This window comes from Stegastes partitus, unplaced genomic scaffold (assembly GCF_000690725.1).
Source record: "Stegastes partitus isolate 25-593 unplaced genomic scaffold, Stegastes_partitus-1.0.2 Scaffold794, whole genome shotgun sequence".
NCBI classification, from domain to species: domain Eukaryota; kingdom Metazoa; phylum Chordata; class Actinopteri; family Pomacentridae; genus Stegastes; species Stegastes partitus.
The window spans coordinates 125,265-132,228 of NW_007578525.1; the positions used below are offsets into that span (position 1 = coordinate 125,265).

Below are 6,964 nucleotides of genomic sequence, written 5' to 3' on the forward strand. Positions count from 1 at the left end.
ACAAATGTATTCATGCAAATAAGGTATTTCCAAAGAAGTTTAGGAGGAGAGATGGTATCGGTATCGGTACCGGCAGATACTCAAAGTTGAAGTATCGGTATCGGAAATCAAAAAGAGGTATCGGTCCATCCCTAATGCAAACTGCAGCATCACTGATTCCCTCCTTCAGTGCTGCACAGCATATCAGGCCAACAATACATACGGTTTGCTAATTTTGCGACCACTCTGGTGGTATGTTGTGTTCTGTCGAGAGGCAGCATTTTTTTGTTCGCAGGTGACAGAAGAATACGAGCTACTGCATGTCCCATGACATTCAAAAAGAATCAAACATAAACCAGGTGTTGAAAACCTGGGGGCCATTTTGTGCAGCGTCATACAGATAAGAGTGTAACCTTCAGGATGTAAGGGTTCAAAATCATCCCCAACAAACACTGTTTAAAAAAAAAGTATTTAGCCAACAAATATTACTTTCAAACAAAAACCTAAACTGTCATGACCTCAACACACTCAGATGTGTTGGATGCTAAATGTGAGACCCCCCCCCCCCTCTAGCAGTCACTTCGTCTCTTCCATTTCCTGTTTGTCACACCTTAAGAGACCATCTTAACTGGTGCAGTATCTTTTGGTCAAGTGAAGACAGGTACTGCATAAAATCAATGTCACCCATAAGTGAACCATTCTCCAGCTATGACATGTGTAGAATGGTCTGTCTGCACCTCATCACCGTTCTGCTAAATCATTCCATTTTTCTACCAGTGCTTTACAAACTAATAGATTTTGCTGCCAGCAAAATTAAATTAGGCTCCACGTGCTCCTGGATTACACATAGGCTGATTTAATTTACGTGATTTAGGTCAAATTCCAAGATAATAATTAAATCAGCCGACGCGATTCCCTCGTTGAATATTCAGGTGTGGTTTGGCGCCGCAGCGATTAGGCCGACGTTAAATTAGACCAGTTGAACCTCGGAGGAAAGCTGCACAAGCTGAAGATACACCGAGTGCATTTTTGTAGCCTTGGCTCACACAGCTAACATCTTTAAAGTATTTTTTTTTTCCTCTTTGTGAAACCAAATCCATAAAAAACAAACAAGATGGAAGAAAAGAGCTGAATGTACTCGACTTGGGAGATGAGGGCGTCCTTAAATAGGCTATGATATCATGAGATACGGGGAATGTCTTCTTGCATTGGTCCTGTAGGACATCACATTAAAATAAATTCATAAACACACTTTGTTGGAAATAAACCAACAACCTCCTGATCCAAAATACTCATATGTTCACATGTAATTTGCATGTTGTTTGTTAGAAGAACCACATGCATGTGCTGCTGAAAAAATAAAGACAAAAAGAGGCAGATGTACTGTACATGTGTGCGTTGTCCAAGTCGCACCGCTGCACACGCAAGTGTTCTGAAAGTACATGAACAAACACACACAGTGTGTGACAGTGTCCTTGGATGGAAATTAGGGCTGCTGGCCAATTGCCTCAGCCCACAGAGTCGGGAGATTAGCCTAGTTTTCTCCCAAACAAAAGAACGAGGGACAGACGAGCAAAGACTGAAGCATGAAAGGGAAGATGGCTGCCTGGAAGGAGCAGACGGAGGGAAGTCTGAGCTAGCAGAATTTAGGATTCCTTGCTTCATTTACCTAATTTTCATTCTGAATGCTCATTATGTCGGTTAACATTCGGATTTGAGCGACCTCAAAGCATTCTGTGGATTAGCATAGCTTCCTCTTTGGGAGAGAGGAGAAAAGATGGAGGAGGAGCAGGAAGAGGATACATTTGTAGAGAGAAGTGCACTTTTTGAGATCAGCTTTTTTTTTTTTGGATTCTGCCATTATAGTGGTGGACACAGACTGCACTCCCAGTTTCATGTCCTCAAGTCAAGTCCTTTTTCATCAGGAACACATGCATGAGTTGGTCATGCAGCAGTTCCTGAAAAAGAAAATATGACACAACTCAACTTTTGTGAAAGATTGAGTTAAAAGGCTTTTTGAGATCCACACTGACAGCCTCTGTGTGCAGACATTAGACAGCCATCAAAAGAAGCCTGTGTGCAGGCTGTAATATAAAAAGACACCCATCCTGTGGCGCTTTCTGGGCCAGTGTCCATCACATGGTGCCTGTGGATGAATGCAGCTGATTTGTCCTGGGACTTTCTTAAAGTCTTAAATTCAATTTATGCAAAATTAAGAACTTAATTGTCCTTAGAGTTACTATTACGCGCTTAAAGTGGCAATCTAGAAGATTTTCATTTAAATAAGTGTCTGCTGGGACGGTGGTTGTCCCAGTTCACAGCTCAGAGAAACACAGCAGCGGAGTTAAGACACTCACCCATTGCAAATGGTTCCCAGTTGCCTTAAATATGGGTCAAGATCAGCACAGCTGAGAGAGGATGAAGCACTGGTGGTTCATAATATTTACATTTAGCAGAGGATGGTTTCGATCCATCGACCTCTGGGTTATGGGCCCAGCACGCTTCCTCTGCGCCACTCTGCTTTCTGCTGTTCTTAATTGGGTTTGGAGCAGTATTTTTTAATTTTATAATAGTTTTATACTCACCAGCACTTTGCACTAAATCAAGACAACCTCTGGAAAGGATAAAAACCCTCAGTTTGTATCTAAGAGTCAGTATAGGGAAGAAACAGCTGGACAACACAAGACGTTTTAAATGACAGTTTTCACAGCTTACTTTGTGACCAAATGCTGGGTTTTGTGGAGATAAAGATGGCAGTGGTGGGATTTGAACCCACGCCTCCGTAGAGACTGGAGCCTTAATCCAGCGCCTTAGACCGCTCGGCCACACTACCTCTGGTTATGGTGCTTGAATGAGTTTAGAAATCCAAAAGTCTAAACTGTTACCATTCATCAAGACTTCAAAATGGAAGCTGAACATGTGGATGACAGTGAAAACCAGAACTTTTGCTGCTGACACACAACATGAGATTCTAAGTTGGACTAGAAAACTCCTGAGTTGATTCCACAGTACCTGGACATGAAGATAGCAGTGGTGGGATTTGAACCCACACCTCTATAGAGACCGAAATCCAGCTCCTTAGACCACTCGGTCACACTACCCCTTGATGCTTAAATATTCTTTGCTTGAACTATCAGTATTATGGAGACAATATCTACAGCTCTGTCCATAATAATACATCTTCATTTTAAACAGTATGACTTCTGACATGTTCATGCCGATCAAACACACGGCTCCAGCCTGTTAGGAGCATTTAAATTGGAACTGTATTGACCCAATGTTAGTTTAAAAGCATTAGGTTTGTGTTTTAGTCTGGATAGGCAGACACTGAGACTTTTAGAAACCCTGCTATGACTTACACCAGTGCTTCTCCTGCTATGACAAACAGGCAAAAGTGTTGCTGCTCTGCTTTGAGTCAAACCATCAGCCTGAATTCCTGACAGTGACAGTAGATTCATGTTTATAAGAAAAACAAGGCGTACTGCTGGTTGGGAATATTTATGATAATCAGAGGATGATTTGACCCATTGACCTCTGAGTTATGGACCCAGAACGCTGCCCTTGTTGTCATGAGGGTTCGAGCTAGTGTCAACCAGTCCCTTTTGTTTATTATTTCAGGAACTTGCTAGTCATAAGCACCTTTCCCACTTCTCAGCTGTAATCCAAAGAGTTCAGAGCGGCTGTGACTGTGTTGACTTAGAGGCTCTTTTCTCAGGCAGGTACACTGTGTGGTAATGTTACTGATTAATTGAATTGTTGAACTGATTGTTTTCTGGGGGCAGGACTGTGCTGTTCTAATCAACACCATTACTAACATCCAGATGTATTTTTTTGAATTGTCACATTATGCCAAATGACATCCTAACAGTTACCTTGGTAACAATAAGCAAACTGTGGCTGCATGTTATTCCTACCTGAGGCAGAAAACCCTGGAGATATTTGTGGCACACATAAGGTTGATATCAGTTTACTCTTAGCAGAGGATGGTTTCGATCCATCGACCTCTGGGTTATGGGCCCAGCACGCTTCCTCTGCGCCACTCTGCTGTCTGCCGAGTCTATTAGGTGAGACATGATGTCCAAACTACCACTGTTCATGGAGACAATCAGGAAACTGGTGTTGTCATATAATGTGGACCATTAATTTAGAGTTTCAAGAAGCTTTGAGAAGTCTTGAGAATATGTTTGATTTTCATAATTTCAGAGCTCATCTTGATTTGTCATCGAGGCATAAAACTCATTTTTCATGTTCATATCACAATACAATTTCCAAAAAAGCAAAAAAATCATGTATTTTTTTCCTCATTGTGTGATTTCATTGACATCTGGTGCTGTGAGGCATGACGAGTCCCTAACCTGATCTACTACCAGGGTTTACAGCCACATTTTGTAATCTCAGATGAAATGAAGCTGGATGGGTAGCATTCAGACACTACTAATGAAAAGCACAGTGAAAATGCTGATTTTCCCAGTTCTTAGCTGTATTTCAGAGTGTATCTACATATGAGGACCGACCTGAGGAAGAAGACTTTTCAGTCAAGACATTCTTGGCACACAGAGGTTTTATTACTATTAAAACATGATGTCCAAACTATCACTGTTCATAGAGACAAGCTACTGATACTGGTGTCACCCTGTAGAGTCATCAGAGATCAGAACGTTCACATATAAACCGTAACAGTGAGCCAGCATGGGCAACACCAGGACCAAGAAGCTCACTCAAATGTGGATGTTGGTAATGCCATGAAGTACATCAGTGCTTTTCCTGCTATGCCACAGCCAAACAAGTTGCTGCTTTATATTTGGTCAAACCATCCAGAAATGCTGACAACGCTAGTGACGTTCATGTTTGTGAGAAACCAGTAAGCACTGCTGGTTGGCAGAAGATGATTTGACCCATTGACCTCTGAGTTATGGAACCATTATGATCATTAGGGTTTGGGCCAGTGTCTTTTTTTAAAGAGTTTGTGGAGTTTAGAAAGACATGATGGATTTCCTCCTTTCCAAGGTGTAATCCACGGACTGTGACCACATATAATATCTACCTGAGGACCTCTCAGTGAAGACATTCTTGGCTGGTAACAACTTGCACTTAGCAGAGGATGGTTTCGATCCATCGACCTCTGGGTTATGGGCCCAGCACGCTTCCTCTGCGCCACTCTGCTGCTCTGTGGCTCCTGCTTTCTCTAGAGGGTCGATGAAATCATTTCATGGGACAATCTGCAGGGAAGCAATGTGACAAAGTGGAAACGTTCACATGTGAGAGCTCACCTCGTCATAAAAGGTTGATGTCCTTCATTTGGAAACTGTGATAAAGAGCAGTCAGCATCACAACATGAACAGTCCTTACAGAGAAGACACTGCTGATGCACAGTGTAAGATATTTATGGTTATTTCTAAATGGAATAATCAAAGGTCCTGTCTTGCAGTATGAGGACATAAAGCTGGCAGTGGTGGGATTTGAACCCACGCCTCCACAGAGACTGGAGCCTAAATCCAGCGCCTTAGACCACTCGGCCACACTACCCCTTTGTGATTATTGTGGCATTTTCTTTGCCCCAACCAGTAGTATTTTGGGTAGAACATCTGCAACAATCACACCTTTCATACATATGGAGACTTTAATATCACGGTGTTGGATTTCAGAGTTGTGTTTTAGTCTGAATGGGCAGAAACTGAGACTTTGGAAACCGTTATATCCACTCTCTGATTGGGGTATAACTGTAACTATGTCTCAGTTCCTGATTTATCTGGCACCTGTTGTGCAATTAAGGTCATCTCTGGTCTTTATTTTTAATCACTGCTGTGTTTTCTCTGTAGTATTTTATACAGTTAAGCAACCGACCCAAATTTACACTGGCACCTGGATGCTCAGAGGATGTGGATTGAACACTTATCTGGACACAGGGCCTTCTTTTCCCCCTTTCTAAACAAACAAACAAACAAACAAACAGATTTTTTTTATTTTTCTGAATAAAAAGTGTTGCTCTTTAGGTGCAGTGAGGCATGTGGAGTCCCTAACCAAGGCTGCTCCTTGGGTTTTTTCCACATTCTGTTAATGACATGAAGCTGAATCATTTGAAAGCCTCCAATGAAGAATCGTGGTGAAACTCAAACACTTCTTTCTGTTTGACATCCTGATGATTTTCCTACTTCCAGCTATAATCCAGACAGTGTTGTGCCGCATATTATACCTACCTTGTGGAAATATGTGACCTTTTTCCTTAAATATAGAAAGAGACCTACAAGCTTGAGACACAAAAAACAATTTGCACTTAGCAGAGGATGGTTTCGATCCATCGACCTCTGGGTTATGGGCCCAGCACGCTTCCTCTGCGCCACTCTGCTTCTTGTTGTCTGGGTTCATTCTTTAATATTTCTGATGTTCATTTAATTGAACCAGGGAACCTTTGGGAAAGTGTGACAAGGAACCGAGTGAGTTGTGGAGATAAGCAGCAAAGCAAGACGCTAACTTTGCTTCTTTCTCTCGCAGTCCAGTGTTTGTACAGTGTAGTAGCTGCACAGTCCTCCTTATAGCTTGTGTACCACCTGCTGCTGGTCCATATTTCCCCCGGGTCCGGTGCCACGCTGCTGGCTGCCGTCCATGTTGACTTGGTACAACAACACGGGGCAGCTGTGGTTCTTGAGGGATTTGTGGGGTCTGAGAATGATTGCTGACCAGTTCCTCGGTGTCCTGTCCGGTGTATTTGCTCAGCTGGACACATCTAGTGTGTCAAAGACTTAAAAATATGTGTTGGTGGAAACCATCTTTGTCTTTGTTCAGCTTCGTCTCAGACTTTAGACGATAGACGGCTGTTGTTCATGCAGTTAAAGGAAGATACCAACAGAATTAAGCGACATTGAGTACGTCCACTGAAATACCTACCATTCTGAGTTCGCTGCTCAGCTGCACGACTTAAAACTATTAATATGCATGACTGGTATGTTCTCTTCTTTATGTGTGTTTTCTAAATGGCAAAGCAAAC

At 42.3% G+C, this 6,964-nt stretch overlaps 6 non-coding genes across 6 annotated transcripts; all 6 read right to left on the reverse strand.

Annotated features, from left to right (window-relative positions):
* Positions 1-2,429: 2,429 nt before the first annotated feature.
* Positions 2,430-2,501, reverse strand: trnam-cau (transfer RNA methionine (anticodon CAU)). The gene has a single exon. It is a non-coding gene; the product is annotated as a tRNA-Met (tRNA).
* Positions 2,502-2,730: 229 nt separating this feature from the next.
* On the reverse strand, positions 2,731-2,812 carry trnal-aag (transfer RNA leucine (anticodon AAG)). Its single transcript has one exon. It is a non-coding gene; the product is annotated as a tRNA-Leu (tRNA).
* A 1,141-nt stretch (positions 2,813-3,953) lies between these two features.
* trnam-cau (transfer RNA methionine (anticodon CAU)) lies at positions 3,954-4,025 on the reverse strand. The gene has a single exon. It is a non-coding gene; the product is annotated as a tRNA-Met (tRNA).
* Positions 4,026-5,071: 1,046 nt separating this feature from the next.
* Positions 5,072-5,143, reverse strand: trnam-cau (transfer RNA methionine (anticodon CAU)). Its single transcript has one exon. It is a non-coding gene; the product is annotated as a tRNA-Met (tRNA).
* A 280-nt stretch (positions 5,144-5,423) lies between these two features.
* Positions 5,424-5,505, reverse strand: trnal-uag (transfer RNA leucine (anticodon UAG)). The gene has a single exon. It is a non-coding gene; the product is annotated as a tRNA-Leu (tRNA).
* A 749-nt stretch (positions 5,506-6,254) lies between these two features.
* On the reverse strand, positions 6,255-6,326 carry trnam-cau (transfer RNA methionine (anticodon CAU)). Its single transcript has one exon. It is a non-coding gene; the product is annotated as a tRNA-Met (tRNA).
* Between the last annotated feature and the right edge of the window lie 638 nt (positions 6,327-6,964).